Source organism: Phascolarctos cinereus, unplaced genomic scaffold (genome assembly GCF_003287225.1).
Source record: "Phascolarctos cinereus isolate Bilbo 61053 unplaced genomic scaffold, phaCin_HiC Scaffold_2;HRSCAF=192, whole genome shotgun sequence".
Lineage (NCBI taxonomy): Eukaryota > Metazoa > Chordata > Mammalia > Diprotodontia > Phascolarctidae > Phascolarctos > Phascolarctos cinereus.
The window spans coordinates 394,948,232-394,974,738 of record NW_027555625.1 but is presented as its reverse complement, the minus strand read 5'-3'; the positions used below and the strand labels follow the sequence as shown (position 1 = coordinate 394,974,738).

Below are 26,507 nucleotides of genomic sequence, written 5' to 3'. Positions count from 1 at the left end.
GCTAAGTTTGGAGTCACAAAATGTAGGTGTAAATTGTGCCACAGATACTTAACCATTACATAGACATGGGTAAGTCACCTCACCTCTAAGATTTTCTGTTTCCTCATCTTTGAAAGGCAAATTGTAATACTTACACTGCCTACCTTAAAAGATTCTATTAAAGAAGATGTACAATTCTCTCTCCTTCTTTCGAGTGATTGTCTAATCTCATCAATGTGGTCATTTCCTTAGTCAATACAGACCACAAATTTGAAAGTAATTTACAAATGTTTATTGTTTTGGGGGCTGGCTGGCTGGGAGCACTTGGGCCAAAACAGCACTGACTCCGGGGTGGCAATAGCAGGAGCAATCAAGCTCCCAGGATGCCGAGGGAGCAGAACACCTGGTCAGAAAGAGATCCCAGGGGACCCCTGTACTAGCACTGAGAGCGAGATTAGCTGCCCTTTGGTAGCTCTGTTGCCCATTGATCAATTCTAAGTCACAGTTCTAGGATGTAGAGAAGTGGTCACGGCCACAAGGGAGCAGGTGCTCTCTGGATGTAAGGACCACAGCACAGAATAGGAGGGCAGGGACCGGATCTCTCCCCAGATCACATCACCCTGGAAACATCAAAAATGTACAGGCTCCCACTGAGTTTTAAAAGCAGCAAAAGCTCATAAAAGACAAAAACTCAGCCCAGAGCTAAAGACAAATATTTTCAACAAGAGCAAAAAAAAAAATGATCTTATTAATGTCTTTGCCTTTACCCTTTCTTCTAATTTGGTGTTGATTTTGACCTCTGATCTAACCAGTTAATGATCTAAGTATACACAGAAAAGTGATTCTAATATGACTTCCAAATCAATAACTATAGTTTTCCGTCCATTAAGAAATAGTCTATTTCATTTTGGGGCATAATATTCAGTTTACTCCATGTCCAGGGCCTTTTGGCACACTTTAGGAAAAATGTATTCATGATACACAGGTGGGAGGCCAGTGTTATAAGTCTTTGTTTTCTTTCTCCTCTCTAAACTGAGCCATATTTTCCAACATGTTTTTTTTTTTTCCATTCTCTTCTATGCCCAACTGTGCATAAAAGTTATGAAGGATCAAAGTATATTTTGACTTTCTTTGTATAATCAACAAACCCTTCCTGTGATCTCTTTGATTTTTTCATCCTTTACAATAAATGATGATGCTTAAGCTATAGTTATCTTCACATTGGTCTTTTGGCTTACGTTTACCATGAGTACTGCAAGACAAGCTGATCATGCATCCCTTGAAATCATGATTCTTCTTACTTTGGGGCATGTGATGAAAGCAAATCAACCAATTCTCTCTTTTTTTTTTTTGAATCAGCAAAGAGAATCTATTAGCTAGTTGTCCATTTATCTGTAACTTTGTCTTATAATTTTGTTGTGAGAATATCAATTTTTATGTGGTTTAGTTTTTTTTTTTTTCTAACAGAAGCTTTTTATTTGGTCATTAGGCAAAGGGTTTACATTTTAGTTGTGATGTTGGTATACGTTTGTGAGATTCCTAGCACCATTTGCCTTGAATAATTCATCACTAGAGATAATTTTTGGAACTAAAACCAAAGTTAAATGTGCAAAGAGGGAATGGGAGTTTCCTTATACACTTTCATCCTTTGCCTGAATTTTTGTCCTTTTCAAGAAACAAGTACAGAGAAGCTATAGCACAAATTTAGTGAAAATGTTATAGCCTGACAAAGCCCATTTCTGTAGTTTTCACGCTAGGTTTAGTATACTGATCTATACTAAATTATAGTTAATCCTTCAGAAACGAACGAATTCAATTCAGAAGAAAATTTGGAGATTTGTGCAGCAAGTCATCTATCACAGTTACAAGTAATCTTATGATCAATCAGTTTGATCATACATAAGCAAGAGTATAAAGGGGAGGGAAGCTGGAAATATACAGTTTGAGAAAGACCTATTAGATTTCTCAACCTCTTTTAGCTTCCTGAAGTGGCTCTCTTTGGTTCAGGTCCAGGGCTTTTTATTTTCAAAACACCTTTTTTACAAAGCATCTCTGTAAAGCATGGTAAAATGTAATGGTATTAAAGAGATCACGATAAGCTCACATGATTCACTTACATGAATTTGCAATTCATTGAGGGAGCAGCTTGGCTTTTTATGAGAAATTATTACTCAGGCCTTGGAAATGACCACATGTCTTAGGAGATTAAAAAAATGAGAATGAAACATATGTTTTCAATATGCAACAGAAGAATAAATGTTTTACCTGGACTAGGAGACTGACTGTTTTTTTAGATGTTATTTAAATCCCTATAGGATTAAGGGCATTTTTTAAAATTATGTTTACCCCTCACAGGTATTCCCCAATCTCAGTGAATATAAGCCCTACACTCCAATATCTATACATCTAGAGACCGTGCTGATCAGTCATTTAATCACCAAACACTTATTAAGTACTTATGTTGTTGCGGGTATTATGATAAGCACTTGGGATATAAAGCAAAGCAAAACATGGCTCAGACTCTCTAAGAGCTCACATTCTGATGGAGAAAACAACATGAAAAACACCTGAGTATAAACAAAATACACACAGGATAAATGGAAGATAAATCTTAGAGGGTAGTTGTTAGCATTAAGTGGGAGTAAGAAAGTCTTCTTAACAGAAGGTAGAGTTTGAAGTGAGTCTTGAAGGAAGATGTTGAAGTGAAGAAGGGGAATACTTCAGTCATGGGGGAGTATTTTTTACATCATTGCACTAACTAATCTAAAACATTTGTTCTACTATTTGTATAGTTAAATTTGTACAATATCTCCTAGAAATCTTGTATGAGTTACATTCTTATCTGATAGAATAGAAGGACTGAGTTCTTCTAGGTTAAAGACCATGTATTAAGCTAAGAATTTTGGGATTAGAAAGGATCTAGAACCATAATAATAACTCATATTGATACCACACTATATAATTCACAAAGTACTTTCCTTATAATAACTCTGTAAGGTACAACATTTAATAAATAAGAAAAGAGACTTAGGGATATGAATAGACTTACTCATAAGCCTACAGCTAGCAAGAGAAAAACACTCAAACCGAGGTCTTTGGATTCTAATTTTGCAGTAGGCACTTTTTTCTTTATTTTCTTTAACACTTCTTTCCTTTTCCATCCCCTTCCTTAACCTTATGTCTACCCGCTTCCTCTTTTCTTCCCTTTCCTTCTCCTTCCCATCATCTTCATCTTTCCATTCCCCTCTCTTTCCTCTCCTTTTCTTCTCTTTTCCTCCCCATCTCCACGCATTCCTTTTCCTTCCCCTCCCTTCTTCTATTCTTCATCTGTTCCCTTTTTTCTCTTTCTTATCTAGTTCCTTCCACCTTCCTTCCTCTCTGCTCCTCTTCAATTCCCTTCCTTCAACTAACATCAAATTGGAGAAAATTGTTTCTTCCATAAATCCCATAGAGGAATATGAAAAATACACAAATAACCATTAATACAAAACAAATTCCAAATAAGTAAATGTTCTTCTAAACTGAGCAGGTGGTATCAAGGAAGGTCCTTTTGAGTGAGATTTTAAAGAATGGGGAGAAGTTCAACAGAGACAAAAGTGGTGAAAGATCCTTCCTACTATATGTAGAAAGAAATGATCGAGACACAAAAGCCAGAAAATGAAGGATATGCATATGATTATGCAAGTAGTACAATTGGATTGAGACATAGAAAGAGGGTGGGATGATGGTATGAGAATGAAAGGTAGTGCAACACTAAATAGTAGCTTTGAATGTCACACTAAGGAGTTTCAATTTTCTTTGATAGGCAATAGAGAGACATTAAAAGGTTGGGGGTGGAGAAATATCATGAAGAGATGTTTCTCTGAATGCTCAGACATTTGTCGGGATCAGTGAAACAACATCAAGTGTTCCTTCTAAATGTGTAGCTCCATCTGCACATTCCCCTGACTGGGATTCAAGAATGCCAGTGTGGAGAGTAGTAGCCAACCTATTTCACAGCTAAGGGTGAAGCCAGCATAGAAGTGCTTAGAGGGGCAGATATATAATAGGTGTGCTTCAGTCAGTGACACATCACCAGCATTCTGTTTGTGAGCTAGATGTTCTAGCTATCATTTTTATATCACACACAGTTTTGAAAGATTCCTTTTTTACCACTGTCATTTCATTTTGAAATGGTTTATTATATCCTTTGGAATCTAGGTTACTTTTATAACATTGAATCCCTAAGGGAGGTGAATTGAGAATAACAAATGTATCTCTTACATAAATGCCAAGGGTGTGGTTGGCTTTACAGAACGCATCCTGAATTTTTGAGGTAGGTGGTGTTACTAGCTATGTTAGGGCACTTAGGTGATGCAGTGGATAGAGTGCTGGACCTAGAATCAGGAAGACCTGAATTCAATTCTGGCCTCAGACACTTACTAGCTATTTGACCCTGAGTAAATCACTTAACCCAGTTTGCCTCAGTTTCCTCATCGGTAAAATGAATTGGAAAAGGAAATGGTAAGCCACTTCAGTCTCTTTGCCAAGAAAACTCCAAATGGGGTCACAGAGAGTCAGACGTAATTGAAACAATTCAATAATAAAATAACAAAAACCTGTGAACATGTAATCCCTGCAAGGAGTCAGACGAAGAGCATATACAGGAAGACAAGCAACAAAGAGTGAAGTGGGGAGAAACCGGGATAGTCAGAGAGCTGCAACAACAAAGAAAGTGCATTCTTGGAGAAAACTCTTCTCAAGTCACATCTTGCAAAGTAAAGATTTTGCATTGCATGTTAACTCATAGACGAAACTGTTTTGACTCAGCAATTTTTTAAAAAATGTGTTTGTTTTAGATTGTTTGGGTAGTCTGCTGCTTCTTATCTCTTACACTGTAATCGACTCTGAGGGCAGTAGGAATATAAGAAATGATCCTTGCTCTCCGAAGGAAAATTAGCAAACAATACTGAACAGCATCTAATCGTTAAATGGCATAGTAGAAAATAGGAGATCCAGAAGAGTTCAGAGTTCGGAGAGGAGAAAGTGAGCTAAAGTAGACGGGATGCACAGAAGAGAGAGAACCTAACTGGCGCTCGAGCACAATCTGAATCAACAAAGGGAAGAGGGAAATAATGACATTTCAGGCAAGTTGTTGTTTTACTTTGGTTTTGGCTTTTTTGTTGTTATTGTTGTCGTTTAGTTTTAGCTCTAGAAGGAATGTGAAAAATCGTCTACTCCAACACCTATATTGTTCATTTAAAGACCCAAAAAAGGGTAATTAAGTGGCTGCTTCAAGGTTTAGTTACTTGGTGGTAGAACCAATACCCAGTTTTCTGGATTAATGGTCAAGTGTTGTTTTGAGCACACCCTTATTTCCTTGAAATTCCTGTTCTTCTTGCTCCATTTCATATGAAAGCTATTGATTCTTCTCTTTGGATATCCACAGCTACCATTTTGCACCAGATCATACACCCTTTTAGCGTACCTACTACCATAGAATTTTCAAAGTAAGAAAAGATTTAAAGGAATATCTAGCCTAACTTCTGAGACAATGCAATTTCTCTGTCGGATGACTGCCCATCCTATCATCTTATATTATTTTTAGGTTTCAAGCTGGTATCTTTTTTTTTTTTTGTCTCCTAGAGACAGAGGCGAGGCTCAGTGGGCTTTGGGATGGAGTCAAATGAAATTACATATTTTTTGAACTTCTACTATGTGCAAGATAATGCAACCTATGATTCAGTTCCAAGTTGATGCCAGAAAGCTCTCCAGGAAAATTTCATAGTTACCTGATATTTTAATTATTCTCATGAATTAGCTTAACACGGTGCCTGACACATAATAAGTGCCTAATAATTTCTTGTTTCATAAATGATATGAAAGGGTTTTATGAGGCTGTTCTGTGTGACTGGAAGTTGGAGCAAAAGTCAAAATGTATTTATGGAATCTCTACTAACTGTAACCTCACTTTTGTCTTATTTGGAGGTATTTTTGGTTGTTCATTTTGTTTTGTTTTTCCCAAGACATTATTAATAAGCAATTTTAACTAAGCTGAATTCACCATGGAGATGTAGTGAATAAACTAAATGTATATGTAGCTGACAAAATAGATAGAGAATTCACATTTGCTTTGTTCTTTGGAACAAAACTCTATCACAAGAGATGTCAAATGTGAATACCAATTTTGTGCTATTGTTGTGAAGTACTTATACCTCAAAAGAACTAGGGAATAGGGTATATACAGGTATTTTGATAAAGTCTCATTAATAATGCATGGAACTTTACTTTAACATTGTTAGACCACTAAGTAGCACAGTGGGGCCTAAATTCAGGGAGGCTTAAGTTCAAATTTAAGCATCAGACACCAGCTGTGTGAGTCTGAGCGAGTCCCTTGACCTTTGTGTGCCTGAATGTCTTCATCTGTAAAATGGAGACAATGTAATAATAATAACACCTAACTTACAGAATTGTTGTGAGGATAAAATAAGACAATATTAGAAAGTATTTTGCTAACCTTAAAGCCCTACATAAATAAATACTAGTTATTATTATTATTATTATTATTATTATTATTATTAAGCATTATTAATGTCCTAGCAATCCATTTAAGAGGATTTAAGTTAAAAAGCTTAGAAACCCCCACACTACTCATAGAAAGATCTGTTCCAATGTTTGAATTTCTTTAGAAAGTAAATAAAAGTTTTATGGATTGCTAATAAACAATGCTGATTTTCAAAAAGTATAAGGAACAATATAAGTCCCTAAGAAAATTGCATTTTTCCTATGTGTTTCTCATCAAATATAACTGCTTTGTTAAAATAAGAATAGAGTTCATAAGAGTGCTTATAGCATAAAATAAGATACATGACTGGATAAATGTTAACCGAAGAGTAAACTTTTTAAAAAAATGTATGATTAATGTGTTATATTTTATTTTTAATGGCATAATTTTAAATTCAAAATTCAATTAAATAAAAAAAATCTAAGGCACAAAAATAAAACTTTATAAGCATTTTTCTGTACTCTCTTTAAATTATATTAAAAAAGAATTAGCACTTAAAATTAATTTTCTTTGGAATGTTATTTGAACAACATTATGAAAAAGCAGCAACAGAATTAGTAAAAAAAAATAAAAACATCAGATCTTCTAGAAAACATAAAAATTATAGTTTTTTTCACAAATTTACCCTTATATAATTTTAGATCATTTCATTTATAAAAATGTAGAATTTGGTTTATTGGATTGTGATTATCTTAGAACTCAAAACACAAAACCATCAATTTGAAAATTAGGAACAGTTTCTTCTTTTAAACTCATGAAACTTCCTAATACTTTATGTCCTTGAACTTCACTAAGGATATGGAATAAAATAGGTTTGGTCAGAAATGCGTGATTCCCCTGATATCTGGAAAAATTTGAGGGGTAGTGGTCTCTTGAAGATGCATCATAAGCTATCATTTTCTGGACATTTTCTGTATACCCATGTCCTTGTAGAATATGGAACCAATAGGGGCAGCTGGGTGATGCAGTGGATAGAGCACCGACCCTGAAATCAGGAGAAACTGAGTTCAAATCCAGCCTCAGACTAAACATTTGACACTTACTAACTCTGTGACCCTGGGCAAGTTACTTAACCCCAATCACCTAAAAAAAAAAAAAGAAAATATGGAACCAATGAATGACATACAACATGAGAAACCATTTTCAATGCAATCCTAGCCCAATTATTGACACATAATAGACATTTAATAAATGCTTGTTTTTGCTATTGTTGGACCACCCTACTTTTCCCACTTAGGCCTAGACTTCTGATTTACAAATGTGGTAAATCACATCTTTTATAAATGGGAATTTGTCATTCCAAATTTGTAAAGGAATTGATGGTTATGTAAATGTAGTTCTAACCCTCAGTAATTAAGATTAAGTATAATAAATTGCTCCCCAAGGAAGGGTTTTGAAATTCATTCAAGTCCCAAGGAAGAAGGATGTTTGTACTAGATTGTTTTTACTGAGTTTGCAAAATAAGCCCCTACAAAAACACAAATGCTCATTTTCTCTCACTCTCTCTCTCTTTGTCTCTCTCTCTCTCTTTTTCTGTCTTTTTGTAAGGCAATTGGGGTTAAGTGACCTGCCCAAGGTCACACAGCTACTAAGCATCTGAGACCAGATTGAACTTAGGTCCTCCTGACTTTAGGCCTGATATTCAATCCACTGCACCACCTATCTGCCATCTCATTTTCTCTTGAAAAATGTTTGTGCTTCCTGTCTTGCAAATAATTTCCTTCTCCCTGCCCCCCCCAAAAAAAGTTTTGTCCAAAATATTTTCAGGAATGTTTCATTTTTGACACACTTGTGAGAAGCATCATGTTTATATTCATTGTGCTTTTTTCAGCTACAACCATCCATTATCAAACTTTGGCTTGATGCTGCTCGTTACAAACCAAATACTTTCATTTTTTCTTTGTTTTACATATTTTCAGAAGGCTAATATTCACTATTAATTTACTATCTGAAAGATACCTAAATAAATGATGAAGTGAAGAGGAAATATGTGTGTTTGTAAGTTCTTTTCCCATGTGAAGAAAGTTTTTGCTTTTAATACAGAAGGATCATCTTCCTTAAAAGTTTGCCCTTATACTCTGAAAGAATGAATGTACTCCCAAGGATGGTTTGTTTCCACCCTAGAAGCTAGTTATCATTCTAGGGAACCTAAATCTTTCTTTCTAAATCTGCAATTATCAAGGATGTAGTTGGCATACTTATGCACAAATGAGTAGTACATATGCTATTATCAAACTGAAGCTTCCCCAACATTCCCAGGAACCATGGAAGATTTTTTTTAATAAGCAGAAGGGGGAAGATATCTGTCTCCTTAAGAGGTAGTATCATATAATTGATAGAATGCTAGAATTGAAGTTGGAAAGATCTAGGTTCAAATCCAACCCTTGATGCATTCTAGCAAAGTTACCTTAGGCAAGTTCCTTGACCTCTAGAAGCCTATGCTATTTCATTTGTAAAGTGAGGAAGTTTGGCTAGATGATTTCTAAGACACCATCCAAATCTAAATCCATGATGCTATCCACATAATAAAATTCAAAACTATGCTTTGAATCATCAGAAAAACCAGCACTTAGTAGAGACAGATGAGAAGAGTCAGATATTAAACTTAGTTTGCTAAAGGACAAAAATTTCTCGAACATGATGCTTCAGAAGAAAATATTTGAATTCCTCTACCTTTATAATTTGTGGCTAGAAAAAACCAGATTGCAGCAGAATTATTTTGTTAGCATTGCCCGTAATTTTCAAGGTAGCAATATGATAAATTGCCTCTTAATTCACATTGGCAGCATGGAACGTTATAGGGAATACTTGGACAGGAATGAATTAAAATGGAAAGATATTTCCATTTTGATCAATCGAGGGATGTGAAGTTGCAATCATGGAAGTGGGAGCTAGTCATTTAAGAAGTCTTTTTCATAGTTTTGTTGATGAAAAACTAGGGAACCATAATGTGTTTGTCTTTACTACCTTGAACATAGGGAGGAAATGGGTTTAGGGACACTGCTAACAATAGCAAATATATGCATGCCCCTCCAATTTTAGAGAAAGCAAGCAAGTCGGTAAGTTAATAAATATGCATTAACACCTACTATGTGACAGGCACTGGGCTAATCTCTGTGGACCCAAAACAAAGGCAAAAGGCAACTTCCACCTTCAAAGAGCCTAGAGTGTACTGGGTGAAATTTACAAGCAATTGTCAAGTGGGCTACAGGGCCATTTTTTCTAATCAAGCCTTATACCATTAAGTTCTCATGAGAAAATCAATTTTCAGAAAATGTAAAGTCACAGGGCAGAATCAATTGGCTGATTTCAAATATCCTGAAGCTTGTCAAGGTAAATGGCTGGCCTTTGTATTCTTTTCCCTCATTTCTCACCTTCATCCAAGCTGCTTTGCATTATGATCCTTCATTCACCTTGTGGTCCACAATTGGAAAGGTTGATGAGACTAGAGGCTTGAGAAGAGTGCAGATTTATTAGGGAATTTGAAACTTCTATGAAGAGAAGTCCTAGTGCAAATTCACTAGAAAAAGGAACTTCTCTCAATTTGCTGTCTCCCTTCCCCCATGACATATGTTTGTTTTTCCTTGTTTATACAGAATTTATCACCTTTTAGATTTGGAGGTGGGGAAAATCATTGAAGAGGCAAATTAATGTGTCCCATGTAGTAAAGAACCATGTAAAAAGTGACAAAAGAAAGATTTATCAGCTGGAAGAATGTTTCCTCCAAGGATCAAGAAGGGAGACTTCCATCTATCATCCATCATCTGTCTCAAATTTGAAAGGTGACAGCTTTTAGAGGAAAGGTGCTTAGAACTGTAGTCATGTGGTTCAAGTCAAGAAAATATTAAATATACAGTTAACTCTTTATTACCAATCTTTGAGTTAACTTATTTTTAATAATCCACATGTGATTTTTAATTTCAGATTGGGATATACTAATGATCCCCTAATATCAACTCTTCATGGAATGAAAAATTAACTTAAATATAATCCTAAGTTAATCATAATTAAAATATAGAATTTATAGTGAAAAATGAATAATTCATTGAAAAAAATCATTGTGTCATTCATTATTTGTTATTTTGTTTTATCTGTACATCTATTCCTACAATTTGTATGAATAATGATTCATATATCAGCAGATTCTCTGGGCAGCAATAATCATAAATCCATCATTCAAGATTTTCCTGTCATATTTCTTTGTGGTTTTTCTGCTAGAAGAAATATGCACATTATTCTTTCTTTTCCTCTCCTTTCTTTGTTTTTTTTTATTATTTAAAAACCTAAATAATTGCTGTTCTTTGAGGATAGGGACTTTTTGATTTTTTTTTTATACACAGCATCCAACATAGTCTCTTATAAGTAGAGGTGCTTAATAAATGTTTCTTGAATTGGACTGAATTGCCTACGAAAGCATACTGTAGGAATTCGACATATTTGTTCTGATTTGGATTAGGGAAGTTAACTAATTTCCATCAGGAAAGCAGGAAATTGATGTCTACAGAGGGGAAATGAAAAGTCCCAATGTAATAGAAGAACAAAACTGAGTATCCAAGCCCTCTTGACTCTGAATATAACTTTCCAATGCAAAAGAATATCCCTTGATGACAGCTCATTCCAGGTACATATATGTTTCAAAATCATATGTGCATGCTGCCATGACTTTTACAAACTCAAATACACTTTTGAATGTACCCTATTTACTTTCCTTCTACCATTTTATTAATGACCAAAGTAACTGACCATTATTTTTTCTTTGATCTTTACTTTTTTTCAATAATTTAGTTTGATTTATCAACAATCACTTCCATAAGCTTTTGAGTTTTAAATTTTTCTTCCCCTCCTTCTCCTCTTCCTTCCCCAAGACAGCATGCAATCTGATATAGGCTATACATATACATTCCTATTAAACATATTTTCACATTAATGATATTGTAAGGAAGAATTAAAACCAATAGGAGGAACCAACAGAAAGAGGAGAAAAAAAAACAGAAGAAAAAAGTAGCAAATAGCATGCTTCAATCTGCATTCTAACTCCATAGTTCTTTCTTTGGATGTGGATAGCATTTTCCATCATGAGACCTTTGGAGATGTTTTAGATCCTTGCATTGCTGAGAAGGGCTAAATCTATCAACATTAGTCCTTGTACAACGTGGCTGTTACTGTGTACAATGTTCTCTTGGTTCTGCTCACTTATCTCAATATCAATCCATACAAGTCTTTCCAGGTTTTTTTCTGAAGCCTGCTTGCTCATCATTTCTCATAGCACAATAGTATTCCATTATATTCATATTCCACAACTTCTTCAGTCATTCCCAAATTAATTAATATCCCCTCAATTTCCAATTCTTTGCCACCATAAAAAGAGCTGCTATAAATATTTTTGTACATGTGGGTCCTTTTCCCATTTTTATGATATCTTTGGGACATAGACCTAGAAGTGGCATTGCTGCATAGTTCCAAATTGCTCTCCAAAATGGTTGGATCATTTCACAACTCCACCAACAATGCATTAGTATTCCAATTTTCCCACATCTTCTCCAACATTTATCATTTTCCTGTTTTGTCATATTGGCCAATCTGATAGGTATGATTTGGTAATTCAGAGTTGTTTTGATTTGCATTTCTATAATCAATAATGATTTTGTTTCATATAGGTATACATGGCTTTAATTTCTTCCCATCTGAAAACAGTTTGTTCAAATCCTTTGACCATTTATCAATTGGGGAATGACTTGCATTCTTATAAATTTGACTTAATTATATATTTTAGAAATGAGGCCCTTATCAGAAACACTGGTTTTAAAAATTCTTTCCCAGTTTTCTACTTCCCTTCTAATCTTGGTTGCATTGGCTTTTTTTTTGCAAAAACTTTTCAATTTAATGTAATCAAAATTATCCTTTTTGCATTTTGTAATGTTCTCTATCTCCTGTTTGGTCATGAATTCTTCTGTTCTCCATAAATCTGGCAGGTAAACTATTCCTTGCTTTCCCAGTTTACTTATAGTATCAGCCTTTATATCTAAATCATGAACCCATTTTGACTTCATTTTGGTATATGGTGTGAGATTTTGGTCTATGCCTAGTTTCTGTCATACTCTTTTCTAATTTTCCCAGCAGTTTTTGTCAAATACTGAGTTCTTATCCCAGAAGCTGGGGTCTTTGGGTTTATCAAATAATAGACTATTATAGTCATCGAGTACTGTGTCTTGCATACTTAACCTATTCCACTGATCCTCCACTCTATTTCTCAGCCAGTACCAAGTAGTTTTGATGATTGCTGCTTTATAATACAATTTAAGATCTGGAATGGCTAGGCCACTTCAGCAGCATTTCTTTTCATTAATTCCCTTGATATTTGGGGCCTTTTGTCATTCCAAATGAATCTTGTAACTGACCATTCTTAAAGGTTTGCAAAGAAGTTTGCATGTTACCTCATTTAATCCTCATAACAACACTATGGAGCATGCTACAGGTATTATTATCACCATTTTATTACAGATAAGGAAATCGAAGTTCAGCACTCAGTCACAAAGTTAGTAAGAGCAAGAGGTGGGATCCAAAACCAGGTTTCTCCTGGAGAGTACTATTCTTTCTGCTAAACTATCCTGCCTCAGTTTGCCATTCTGGGAACAATAGTCAATTGCAACATTTCCCATCATACTAGACATTGAATAAAGATAATATTATTTGGTGGATCTTTTTGCTTTAAGCCAAAAATCAACTGTTTCACTTTAGCTAGGAAAGTATTTTCCCTTTTCTATCTAAATCTGTAGAGCTTTAAGGAGTTTTTTTTTTCTTTTTTGATATCGTATGCAATGAAAGCTTAAGTTTGATGTATTAAAAAAAACCTGAATACATTTTTTTAAGAAACTAGTTTAGATCACTAGGGTCAGCAAAATATTCCTCTTATATTTTGCTTCTCTGTCCTCCTTCGCACTGATTATTTTCATCTAGGCAGCTTTAGCCCGTCTGAACAGCAAAATAACTTTATAGTGTTCTGTGTTCAGATTCTGTTTATGTTATTGATGACCCATATTGCCTAGGGAAAATTGTTAGGTTTCTCACTTATCCAAATGATATATTAATAACAGCACCCCTTTGACCCTCATGAGCCAGCTTTATTTATTATTGTGTGCATTTCAAATAGATCTTTATCTGAGTCCTTTAATTTAACTTAGGACATTCAATATATAGGAATTTTTTGTGTATAATTGAAATTGCTGTCCATAATGGTTTTACCCAGTCAGAGTTAATGTGAATACAGCTCATCAGTGTGACTGTTTTCTCGCAGCTCTTGCAACATTTAATCATTTTCTTTTTTTGTCAACTTTGTCAATCTGATGGGTATGGGGTAGAATCTAAGAATTGATTTAATTTGCATTGATCTAATTAGCAGTTATTTAGAGCATTTTTTGACATATGTGCCCTTTACAAAATCTCAAAGGCTTTCTACTAATCTGTACACTATGACCCTGGATACAGAATACAGATACGGAAGCAATGGTTAGAAATTTAGGCCTGTTGTGACAGAAGACATCCTAACTATTAGAGTGGCCTAAAGGTGAATGGGCCATGTCAAGAGGCAATGGGCTCCCCTTCCTTTCACATCTTCAAGGACTGAAGGGCCACTTCTAAGGTATGTTACAGTGGTAATTCCTTTTGGGTAGGAGTTGGACTAAATAAACATTGAAGTGCTTCCCAGTTCTCAAATTCTATAATTCTCTGGAGAGAATTATATTTGAACAAAATTATTATGAAATTCAGTGAATTCATTATTGGGTAGAAGTTGTAAGTGTAGAGCAATTTTTAGCTTTATTGAAATTCTCTTCAAAAACTCTGATGGCTTGATCATTGAATGAGATTAAGAGGATAAATGAGATTGATATTCTAAATTTACCACAGGGAAAAGAGCAACTCCTTTCCTTGAAATATTTCCCCATTCCAATCCACCTTGTACCCTGCAGCCCAATTATTTTTTAAGCCATTGTTTTCATCATCTATGTATCATGCTCAATAAAATACTAGAGTGTATATGCAAACATGGTTCTTCAATGCCCTTCATATTGCTTAGCAATGAGCACTTGTTCAGTACCCCCCCATCTGCCAAGCCAAAAGAAAAGAAGTACAGTACACTCATAAACCCAATAGATCTTAAAATCAGAAGTTATTTAGGAGAAGATATGAAGTTTCCCATTCTCCCAACACCAGTCAACTCCCTGCCTACAGGTTCAAGTCCAAATATCATCCCTAATCTAGTACCACTTGAATCTGTTAGAATCCCTAGTTTCATTCAAAGCTCAGCTCCTACATGAAGTTTTTCCTGATCCTCGTGGAGACTCCTCTCACCCTCAAAAATAGTTCATTTATTTCATATATCTTACATATTAAATATATATTTCATATATCTTATATATTTTGTATTTATTTCATATACCTTATATATACTTATATGTATACCTGTTCTCTCTCTCCTATAGAATGTAAGTTCCATGATGATAGGGATTATTTCATTTGTTACTTGTTATTCACAACACAAAACATACTGCCTGTCACATAGTAGTATGGTTAACAAATTCTTGTTAAAAGATCACACTGGCTTGAAACAGAAACCCTCTTTATAGTCAAACATTTCTTTGTTGTCCCCTACACATTTCATGCCAATTCCTGTCTTTAAGCTGTTAATAGAAAATAAATAAACAAACAGTTTCTGCCCTCAGGGAACTAACATTTGAATGGAGGAAACAACATGTATAAAGTAGATGTATACAGAATGGATGAAAGATAAACTTAGAGAATACCAGGGAATGGGAGGAAGATAAGGCAATAGTCAGTATAGGAAAAACTCACCTACACAAAATGTCATTGAACTGTGTTTTGAAAGAAAGAATTCTGAGAGACTGAGGTAGGGAGGAGAACATTCTAGTTATAGGAGAAAGAAGTGGGGACCGCTGGTGCAAAGGCATGGAGATAGCAGATGGAACACACTGCATATGAAGAATAGTGAGTAAGCCAATATGGATAGACCAGGATGCATAGAGGGGAATAAAATGCAAGAAGACTAGAAAGATAAAAAGGTCTCCTATTTAGGAGAGCTTTAAATGACGAGAGAGAGAGAGAGAGAGAGAGAGAGAGAGAGAGAGAGAGAGAGAGAGAGAGAGAGAGAGAGAGATGGGGTGGGATAGGGATAAAAATTTATATTTGATCCTAGAGATAATAGGAAACCACCACTGGGGTTTACTGAGTAAGGTGATGGTTATAACATGGTCAGACTTACATTTAGTTGTTCAACTTCATACTCTTTTATTGGTCTTCAGTTGTTATCCAAATTTTATTCTTTTCTTGCCTAATGAACCTCATGAAAATAGGGAGCATGTTTTGGTTTTTCCATTCATAATGGTGCTTAACCATATTTCATAACAACTTCTTATTGATTAATGTGTCTCATATTGTATTGTCATGCTTTCTTGTCAGTGATATATAATTCTTATTGCTGCTTATAAACATTTTGTGCAAATGTGAATAAGCACGCACACTCAAAATGCTGCAATTCTCTCTCTTTTTGGATGCCCAATAGATCTGCATTCCATGCACATTACTTTTGCTGACATTTCTTGATGACAATAGGTGTCTTGCCCATGGAGCAATTGCAACCTTTGCAGTGTCTCTGAGAGGGATGAAGTATCATTTATAGTTCCTTAGGGCTTAACTGAGAAAAGGAATGCTGAAGCCACAGAAGAAAAGTCTTTTTCTTTTTTTTTTTCAGCAAAGGAGAGGTAAGTGGCAGAAATATTTAAACTTGGCTAAATCTGGATGAAACTTTTAGTGAAAAGCAACAAACTTGAAGGATTATAACAACACAGCATTATTAGTCACTCCCTCATCCCACTTCTCCATGTGAGTTCTTCCCTGGGGTGAGTGTGGAGAATAGCAAAACTCTCCTTTGTTAGACATTTATCAGGAGTCACACAGGAAAGTGGAGATGGAAAGAAAATGAAGAAATGCATTTGCCAGGGCACTGCCCTGACCCTTTGTTCTGGCATTGATTATGTCTCTCTATAGGAGTCATGAGAGTTCACTATTCTCCCTTGATTCAATCTTTGTTCTGACATTGATGGTACAATGATGGTTACAAGGTGGTAATATTAATTCCCTTGCAAAAGCTTACCTATTTATACTTTCTGCCTTCTTAAAAAGACATTACCCTGGATGTTTGTGACTCTTTGTTCTGTCATTGAGGATGTTTCCTTGACAAAGTGTAAATTGCTTGCCCAATTCTGGATCTTGTTTTTCCTTATTGATATCACATTGAAGATGACTGAATGATTAATTCATAGTCAGTTTACATACTGTCCTTTCCTGGTTATGTTGTTATAATAATTATATTTTTATTATTTTCCTGACTCTTTATCACTTCGCATAAACCTTTCCAATAATATCCCATTACTTCAATGTACTAAAATGTGTTTGACCATTCCCAAGTCCATGGATATCTGCTTTGTTTCCATTCCTCTGCTACTGCAAAAGAAGTTCTACTTTCAATATTTTGGAATGTGGCTTAATCCTTGCAGGTTTGTCTGGTTGGCATTAATCATGGAACAACAATGCCCTCTTCCCAGCTAAGCCAAAGAAACAGGTCTAACTGGGCCATATTAACAGGAAAGTGGTTCATTCAATGGCCCCATTTGCCTCTTACCACCTTCCCATCATTGTGTTCATATTCTATTCTCACCTTGAATGAAAGTGACAATTCCCTGATCCAGCTTTCAGCATTCAATCTAGCCAACTTGGAGGAGGAGGGTTTCTATTTAAAATGTGCATTTTTAAAATAGCATTTTCTGTGTAATTATTCTGTCTTCAGTGACGTTTTAGACAAAAAATGAAATACATTCCAGATGAAAAAGAAACATTAAAGAATCACCCAAAGCCAAGAATGCAATGATTAGTTTAAGAAAGGGCAGATTTGCATAAGCATTGGTCGGGATTCTGAATGTAGCATTAACTATTTTATAACAATTCAACAATTTTTCAAGAAAATAGATGCTAGATATCTACCTAGACCAAATTCAAAAATATAAGGTAATTTTTTTACTCATTATGTAATAATGGAAAAGTGAGACAGCATACAGGGAACCCCATAATCCATTCGATGCTAGCTCTTCTAAACCATTGAGTTCTGGAATAAGGTGGCAAATGTTGCCCTTGTAAGTCCTCTTGCCAGCAGTTGCTATAAATTCAAATATATACTTAATTGATCTCAAACTTTCTGTAAAGAAGACCTAAAAAAAAGGCCATCAAGGGATTCCCAAACCAAGTTGCACACTCTCTCACATGACTTCATCAGTTTCTTGCTGCATATCATCATTCCATTTAAATTACTAGCATTACTATCTCTTAAGTTTATTAACAGGAGTATGTAATTTTGTTTATAATTGATTCCCAAGATCAATTAGTTCTTGAAAAGTCATTCCAAGGAGGTCTCTGATTTTTTAACAGACTTTTTTCACCTTTAAATTAACAGCATACTCCAAGTCAGTAGCCCCCATCAAAAACACTAAAGATAACACACAGGACAATTTTTAAACACTAATTACCATCACCATATTTTTGACTTTTCCCCCTTCCAACACTGTCATCAATAGCTAATGACCAATACTTACTCTGTCTCCTCTTTGAGTTTAGTAGCTCCCATAAGTGTATTCAACCTGCCCTGTTTCTGAAGTAAGTAAGCATTATTCCCTCAGTGCCCACCAACTAGAATAACAATTAGTGCTTGCTCAGCACTTTTTACCTGTTTAAAGCAAAAGTAAAGAGTTGGAAGTTGGTAACCTCGAACATTCTGAAGAGCTGAAAGTAACATTAAATGAAGCCATCTTCCCCTGCCCTCCAAATGATAAAAATAAAAGTTCCCTCTACAAAATTCTCTGAACAGTTTGTTTCGATGTCTCCTTTATACCATCACTTTCCCCCATATCATAAATATTTGTGTCCTTCCCTTTCTCCTTCATGCACTCCTCTTGAAGGTAAGGCCTACATCCTATCTAGTTTTGTATTCCTAACAGCTAGAGAGTGTTTTGCCCATGGCAGGTAGGCACTTAACTATTGGTTGAAGTAGATTGAAAGAATCGAGGAGATGAATGGATGCTTCACATCACTAATAATGATAGAAAGGCAAGTCAAAACAACTTAGGGAGTTAACTTCACACAGCAAATTGACAACGATGATAAAAGATGAGAATAGTTAATGTTGGAAGGGTTGTAGAAACATTAATACATTATTGGTAGATTTATGAGTTAATCCTGCCATTCTGGAAAGCATTTGGAATTATACAAAGAATGATTCAATATCCAGAGCCTTCGATCCCATTTCACCTGTTGTACATAGACCCCAAGCAAGTTAAAACAAAATGAAGTTCCCATATATAACAAAAATATTTATAGCATGCATTTTGTAGTAGCAAAAAAACAACAAAACAGAAACAAAGCAACTACCCATGGAATAGAAAATGGCTCAACAAATTGTGGTTCATGAATATGATGTAATATTACTATTCTGTAAGAAATTATGAATACAGAGAAGCATGAGGAGACTGATGAACAGATGCAAAACAAAGTAAACAGAATCAGAAAAACAATATATACAATAACTGCAGTAAAATAATTGAAATTGAATACTGTGAAATTACAGCCACCAAGCTTGGCCCCATAAAAGAGATATGAAAAAGCATTTCCCCTGACTTCTTTTCAGAGGTGGGAGGATGAGTGTGAAACCATCATATTTTAGATTTCTTTGGTGTGGTTATTAGATTTGTTACATTTTTTTTCTTTGTTACCCTTTTTTATAAGATAGAACGCTCCATATAGAGAGGGAGTGAAGGAGGGATACATTGGGAAATGTAGGTGATATGAAAACAAACATTTCAATACTTTTTAAGAAGAATACAGGATAAGAAGTTGAAAAACTGGGGTCCAGTTCCAAATCTGCCTCTAATTAGGTGGTTGACTTCTCACAAGTCATTTCCCCTTTTTGAGCCTCAGTTTCCCTAACTATAATACAATGGAGTTGGAATTAGATGATTAACTTCTTTTAAATGTTTTTTTTTAAGAGGGATAGATATCATTATTTACCCTTTGGTGGGCTCTATGATTTTGTGTATGGAAGCATTTTTAAAACTTAAGTTGAAATACTTATTTGGCTCTTTCTATAGATATGAAGGAGCTAAGTAGTATAGGGGACAGAGCAGGGGGTTTAGAATCAGAAAGACCTGAGTTCAAATTCAGCATCACTCTTACTAGCTTGGGCAAGTTATTTAACCTCATTATTTTCATCTGTAAAATGGTTATCATAATAGCATCTACCTCCCAAGGTTATTATGAAGATTAAATGAGATAAATGTGATTATCACAGTGTCTGGCACATATAAATCCTAGTTATTATGATTATTATTAGATATCAAATCAATGTATTTAGCCAGATGACCCACTCGTATCACATAAGTGAAGTTATTCAGGTTAATATACTCTGTTAACAATCCATTAAATTAAGTTTCTCAAACCTATTTTTTTCTCCTTAACATTGCCAGGGGTTTCTTTCTTTCCCTCATATCACTCACATAATTGATCTAGCTCTCAATATCTCATGGTTTATCTTGACTCAGCTTTAGAAATATAAGATATAGTAGCAGAACACGCAACAGGGACCCCAGGTAACTATATAATACTATGTCAACAGTTCCTTAGAGATGCCACATGGCAGAGTGGAAATATTGCTGGGCTTGGATTCAGGAAAGACTTGGTTTTGTATTCTACCTTGGGTCCTAGCAATGTGATGATCATAACAAAGTCATTTAATCTCTCAGAGCCTCAGCTTCTTCATCTGTAAAATAGAAATAATAATTGTGATGATACCAACCTCTTGGGGCTATGTTGGGGAACAAAGTAGGTAATGTACATGAAAGGCTTTGTAAACTTTAAAATATTATATCAATGTCGGCTATTATTATTGACATAGAAATTCATGTGCTCTGCTTTAAGACATGGTAATTGATGTATTAACTGTTATGAAGGTTATCATTATGTTATAGCATCCACCTTTAAGTACATTTTAAAATATATTCCCTCTGAAATGGAATAAATTGTTTAAAATAGCTGCTGTTGCACTGTGCTTCTAATTAATAAAGCCTAATTCTACTTTGACTGATTATATGGAGCCACTGAGGTCCAAGAAAGAAGACTCGGCAGCAAAGTATTGTTGCCTAACAATCCAGCTACAGGATGAGAATGAACAATAAGAGATAATTGAGATGTTGTAGGAATTACCCAGCATATATTTAGGCTTGATGTCAGAAGGGCAAATTACTAACAATGAGACCTATCCAAAAGAAGAATGGGCTGCCTCAAAAGGGGGTGAGTTCCACCTCTTTGAAGGTCTTCAAGCTGAAGTTGGATAATCAAATATGTTGATTGTGTTGTCACATATTTTTCTTTCAGATACAGGTTGGACTTGGTCACTGAGGTCTCATCCAACTAAAAATTGTGTGATTCTGTCATGAATCTCAAGTCTAACTTCAGTGTTTGGTTTTTGTTTTTGTTTTACATTGCACATTCATCTTGATGTGATTATTATATATGCTTTCACTCCCAGAAACCTTCAATAAAATACTTTTATTCCAGCAAAAACAACATATGAAAGGTTTGGACTAGGTGGCACAGGAGAGAAAAAGTATAAATTATTGGTTTTCTGAAGAAGCATAATTGAGCAACACAACATATGTCACTACTACATTATTAATGTGATTCCCATCCATCCTATATCTTTCGAATAAAGGAGTTTTAGTAGTCCAAATACCCTTCCTATTGGTATTACTTAAGATATGAAAAAAATGGGAATCATTATATACTTAGAAACAGACATTTGCTAAGCTGAAGAACATAGTAGGCATCTCTTTCCATGTCTAGGTTTGCTTTAATCTTTAAAGGTTAAGCATCTGGAGAGCAAGTGCTTTCTGAATATAGACTTCCTGGTGAAGTTCTATATATTCCATTGGATGGTACACAGCTGATCGGGATTGATTCTAACTGGCTTTAGCCTTCCATTGTACATTTAGAAGAATCTTGAATGAAACAATGTCCATACTACTGCTGTGCTATATTCCTCCTACCTCCCATTTGCTTAATACTTTGGTGCAGATTGATTTGTTTTTCAGTATTAAGCTCTATGCAAAAGGCTGAAGAACTTCCTGTAGCATAAATTTTGAATAGAAAGAAAATGATAGACATGCAGGAAAAAGTATCTTTTTGTTACATAACAAGATAGTATTACAATCAACTGAACATTTCCAATTACGTTCCTCAGCAAAATGACATCTCTTCCCCTAAAATCTCAAATAATAGCTTTTTATACAAATGTTTAAGGGAAGAAATGTATAACTTAAATTTCTTGCATAGTTACTGTGTTTGTACATTTCCATTTTTATCTTTACTGATCAAAGACTTATAGCAGCTTCTTTAAAACATTCCTGTAACTAATTGAATATGTATTCCAATTGGAGTTTTCTTCTTTATGCCAACCACTTCAATATGTGGGGGAAGTTTCTAACAGTAATAACACAAAATTACTCAAAACTATGTAATGACTCAGTATTGAACCCCATGAATAAAATATGAGGTGTATTTAAATCACAGTAGGTTAATGAGGAAATGCAGTATGTCCTCACTGTCAAACCTTTTTAAGAAATCCCATTACTTTTCCCTTTTGCCATTATTCTTAAAGCTCATCTATCTACCATCCTACTGAAAGCCAGAGCACCTCCCTTAGAATTTTAAAAGCATCATTCACTTTTAGAGGATGCTTAATTCATAGGTGCTGTAGAACAGATTTATAGGAGAAAAGCAATATGGAGCCTGAGTTAAACTAATCATCTCTGTCAAATAGCCTTCTGTACTTGACCTCTCTTGTACCCTTATGAATTGCTGAGCTCTCATCTTTTGGAATTGATGATGGTGCAGCTGTTTTCCTACCTTGTGCAACATTCCACAGTTGAATGATCCAATAAGAATTGAGGATGGAGAGAGAAGACTGTTGAATGAGTAGTAGTCATGAAGTGTTGGTCATTGTCCAAAGGGCTTCCATTACCTTTGACATCAGAATAATGTTCAAGTGTTTTGTCTTCAGTTTCCATTCACTTTGTAGAGCTCTTTCACTTTCATTTCAGTCACCTTAGAATTTACATAAATGTGTGTATTATGAAAGAAATAGACAGATAGGTTTTGTTTAAAGTGACAGAATGGGTCTATAAGTCTCTGAACTTAAATTTTCATCACTATCAAAAAATTTTTTATCAATAGCAAATATAAATATATTCTGGAGTAACTTTAGATTAATTTTCTAGGAATTTATTAGCAGTGTTTAATATGACAGCTGTGCCTTCATGACATTAAACATCTCGATAAAATGAAAAATATATATAAAAATACAGATGTTTTCTCTGCATGATATGAAATATTTGGATATTTTTACAAACACTTCTATTCTTTAATTAGAAAGCTGGTTTATTTTAATTTTCTATTCAGATGTCCATCACCAATATGTAACAAACTCAGAAAGAAGTAGCCCAGTATAGTTCTCATTCCAGTTCTACCACAATCTTATTATGAGCCTTAGACAAATTGAACCTCAGTTTCTTCCTCAGTAAAACTAGGTACTTAGACTAGATGATCTCTGAGGTCCATTCCAGTGCTAAGATCTTATGATTCTCTGTGTGTGTTTGTGTGTGTGTGTGTGTATATATATATATATATATATATATATATATATATATATACAGATATATGTACATACACATACACACATAAAATATATTGTATATTGTATATGTTTATGTGTCGGAATGCATATGAATATTTTACATATGTTTATTTTAGTCATATGTGTATTTGTCGTGTATACATGCACATTTATGTATGAACATATATACATGTTTTATACGTATGTAATTTTAAGTACTATAATTTTCCAAGTTGCTTATGTCAATAGAGATCTAAATCTCTCTAGTTGATATTATGCTGAGTCTCCAGGTTTTTCATATTCACTGACCTCTCTATTTTTAACTGTAGATTGAGGCATACTCTCCGACAAGAATATTGTTGGGACTTTGTGTTGTGATCTGTGCATACGTGGCTATAAGTCGTGTTCCCTGTTCAGGTTAAATGTTAAAAGAAGTCACTAGACAATTAACGAATGAAGAGGTGTACTTTGCTCTGACCCAGCAAGTATCTACAAGAAGGAAACCGAGACAGTTTCTTTAGATGCAACCATCTCCACCTTCCACCCTTTACCCCAACCCCCACCCCACTCTGTTTCCACTGAAACATGTCTTGTCAGTCAATCCTCAGGAGATGGTGAATTGCATAGTCTCAGGCACACAGCCAGTCTGAGAGACACCCACTACTCAGGACTGGGACCTTTTATGCATGCAAATTGAAAAGCTAAATCAGGAAACTATGGCCAATCAGGTTGCCTAGAGGGAGGAAGCTGTTTCAGGAAATTCTTGTTCCTATTACACAGAGTCTGTTTTTTAAAGTTTCTTTTGTATTGTGTTCTCTAAATCTTCTTCCCATTTTAGTGAATGCATTCTGTTTTTAGACTAATAAAAAATGTAGAACCAAATGTATATTCTGAATTTGGGGGAACAATTTAAAATTAGAATGAAGTTACAAAATAAAATCATCATTTCATATATGATTACCACCAACATTTGAAACATTTTAAAACACAGTTGATGAAAATCTTATTTGGAACTGCTATTCCTAAATGTTTTCATCTTACTACCTCATAACTGAAATTTTTACATTTAACACTAGTGTTATATGGTGGAAAAAGCAATAGATTTGTACTCAGAAGACATGATATTTATTGTATCTTGGTCTCTGTCACTTCTAAACTGAGTGAACTTAAGCAAGCTTCTTTAAATTTTTAAGCCTCAGTTTCTTCATCTGTGAATTAAGGATAATAATACTTATACTACCAATCTAACTTTGTTGTTATGGGAATTTTTATAATTTGGAAGATCCCTGAAGAATATTTTCACATTTTATGAGTTGCCATGATCAAAACAAACAAATGAATGAATGAATGAATGGACAAATAAGTAAATGACCTGGTGGCCAATATTGTGACAGTAAGCTTTGTGGTACTTAGTGAAGGCAACTAGACAGCACAGACATAGACCTGTGGACCTGGAATCTATAAGTTGTTGTTGTTGTTGTTGTTGTTGTTGTTAAGTAATTTTTCAGTCATGTCCAACTCTTTGTGACTCCATTTTGGGGTTTTCTTGGCAGAGCTACTGGAGTGGTTTGCCATTTTCTTCTCCACTTCATTTTACAGGTGAAGAAACTGAGGCAAACATAGTTAAATGATTTGCTGTGGGTCACACAGCTAATAAATGCCTGAGGTCAGATTTCAACTCAGGAAGAAGAGTCTTCCAGGCCTAGAACCCTATCCACTGTGCCACCTCACTACCTGGAGTCAAGGAGACCAAAGTTCACATGCGGCCTCAGACACTTACTAACTACGTGACCCTGACCAAATCATACAACTTCTGCCTGCCTCAATTTCCTTCAACCTTCAAGTTAGGATAAGAATAGCATCTACCTCAAAGGGCTGTTGGGAAGATCAAAGGAGATAATGTTTGTAAAGCACTTAGCATGGTACCTGATTCATGCTTCCCCCTTCCCCTTTCCTCACTGAAAATTCCCCATACCAAACAAATCACAAACATAGTTTAAAACAAAATGGGTGTTTAGAGCTATGCTAGTTCTTAGGTTCCAGACATAGAGCCCTTCTCATTGGGAACATGCACCAGAGCTTGTACACCCCTGCTGTGGTCTTTGAGGGCCCAGAATCATGTCACAATGAGACATTAAAATAGAGTTTTAATTGAGTATTATGAAGGAAAGCACTTCATCAACTAGAAAGGAGAGCTATTTCTTATGTCTGATTCCTAGGATCTCAAGACAGTGATTCCTATCCTTTTTGGAAGTGGGACAGTCACTTGGGAGGCAATAAAGCTCCCAGGATTGTTGGATTAGCGATGGAAGGGATCTTCGGTGTCACCTATTCCAATCCCATTATTGTATAGATGAAAAAACTAAGGCCTGGAGAAAGAGACTTGCTCAAGGTCATGCAGGTACTAAGCGGAAGAGCTTGCTTTGAACCTGAGGTCTTTAGACTCCAAATCTAGCATTCTTTCCATGGGATCATTCTATCTCCCTAGAAAGAACATAGAACCAGTAGTTAGAAATCCTGGATTCTATTCCTAGCAGATACCAAGTGAATGACGTTAAGCAAGTCCCTTAGGATCTTTCTGTGCCTTGTTTTCATCTGCAGAAAAAGAACAATGCCTATCCTACCTACTTTACAGGGTTGTTACAAGCATGTAGAGAGACAGTTGATGTCAAAGGACTTACTTCATCACCAAGTCTTTACTACTACATCTTTCTACCTCTGAAGTATTCCATTTAACTTCTCAGTACCTCCAGGCATTTCTCTAAGGCCTAATTAGTTTTGTTTGTTTGTGTGTGTGTGTGTGTGTGTGTGTGTGTGTGTGTGTGTGTATGAGAGTGTGTGTGTGTGTGTGTGTGTGTGAGTGTGTGTGTGACAGATCCCTCTGGAAGTCTGGTGAAGCCTATGAAGCCCTTCTCAGAATAATATTTTTCAATGCATAACATAAAGTGCATAGGCTTACAAAGGAAACCAATTCTATTGAAATAAGGTTATCAATATTTTTGAAAGTCATGGACCTCAGGGGAAGAACCTCTGCTCTAAGATCCTAAGTTTGAGAGCACTGCCAATGAGCATTAGTACAGAGTTCCTCACTGAAAATTTCCCATACCAAACAAATCACAAATATAGTTTAAAACAAAAGGAATAAGAAATACAGCCAAAGAAAAGGTATTTTTACCTTTCGTTTGATTATGGGACACG

At 35.1% G+C, this 26,507-nt stretch overlaps 1 protein-coding gene across 2 annotated transcripts in view; it reads left to right on the top strand.

The window, feature by feature from the left end:
- GABRB2 (gamma-aminobutyric acid type A receptor subunit beta2) overlaps positions 1-26,507 on the top strand; it is a 261,118-nt gene that overhangs the window by 190,916 nt on the left and 43,695 nt on the right. The gene's annotated exons all lie outside the window — the stretch shown is intronic.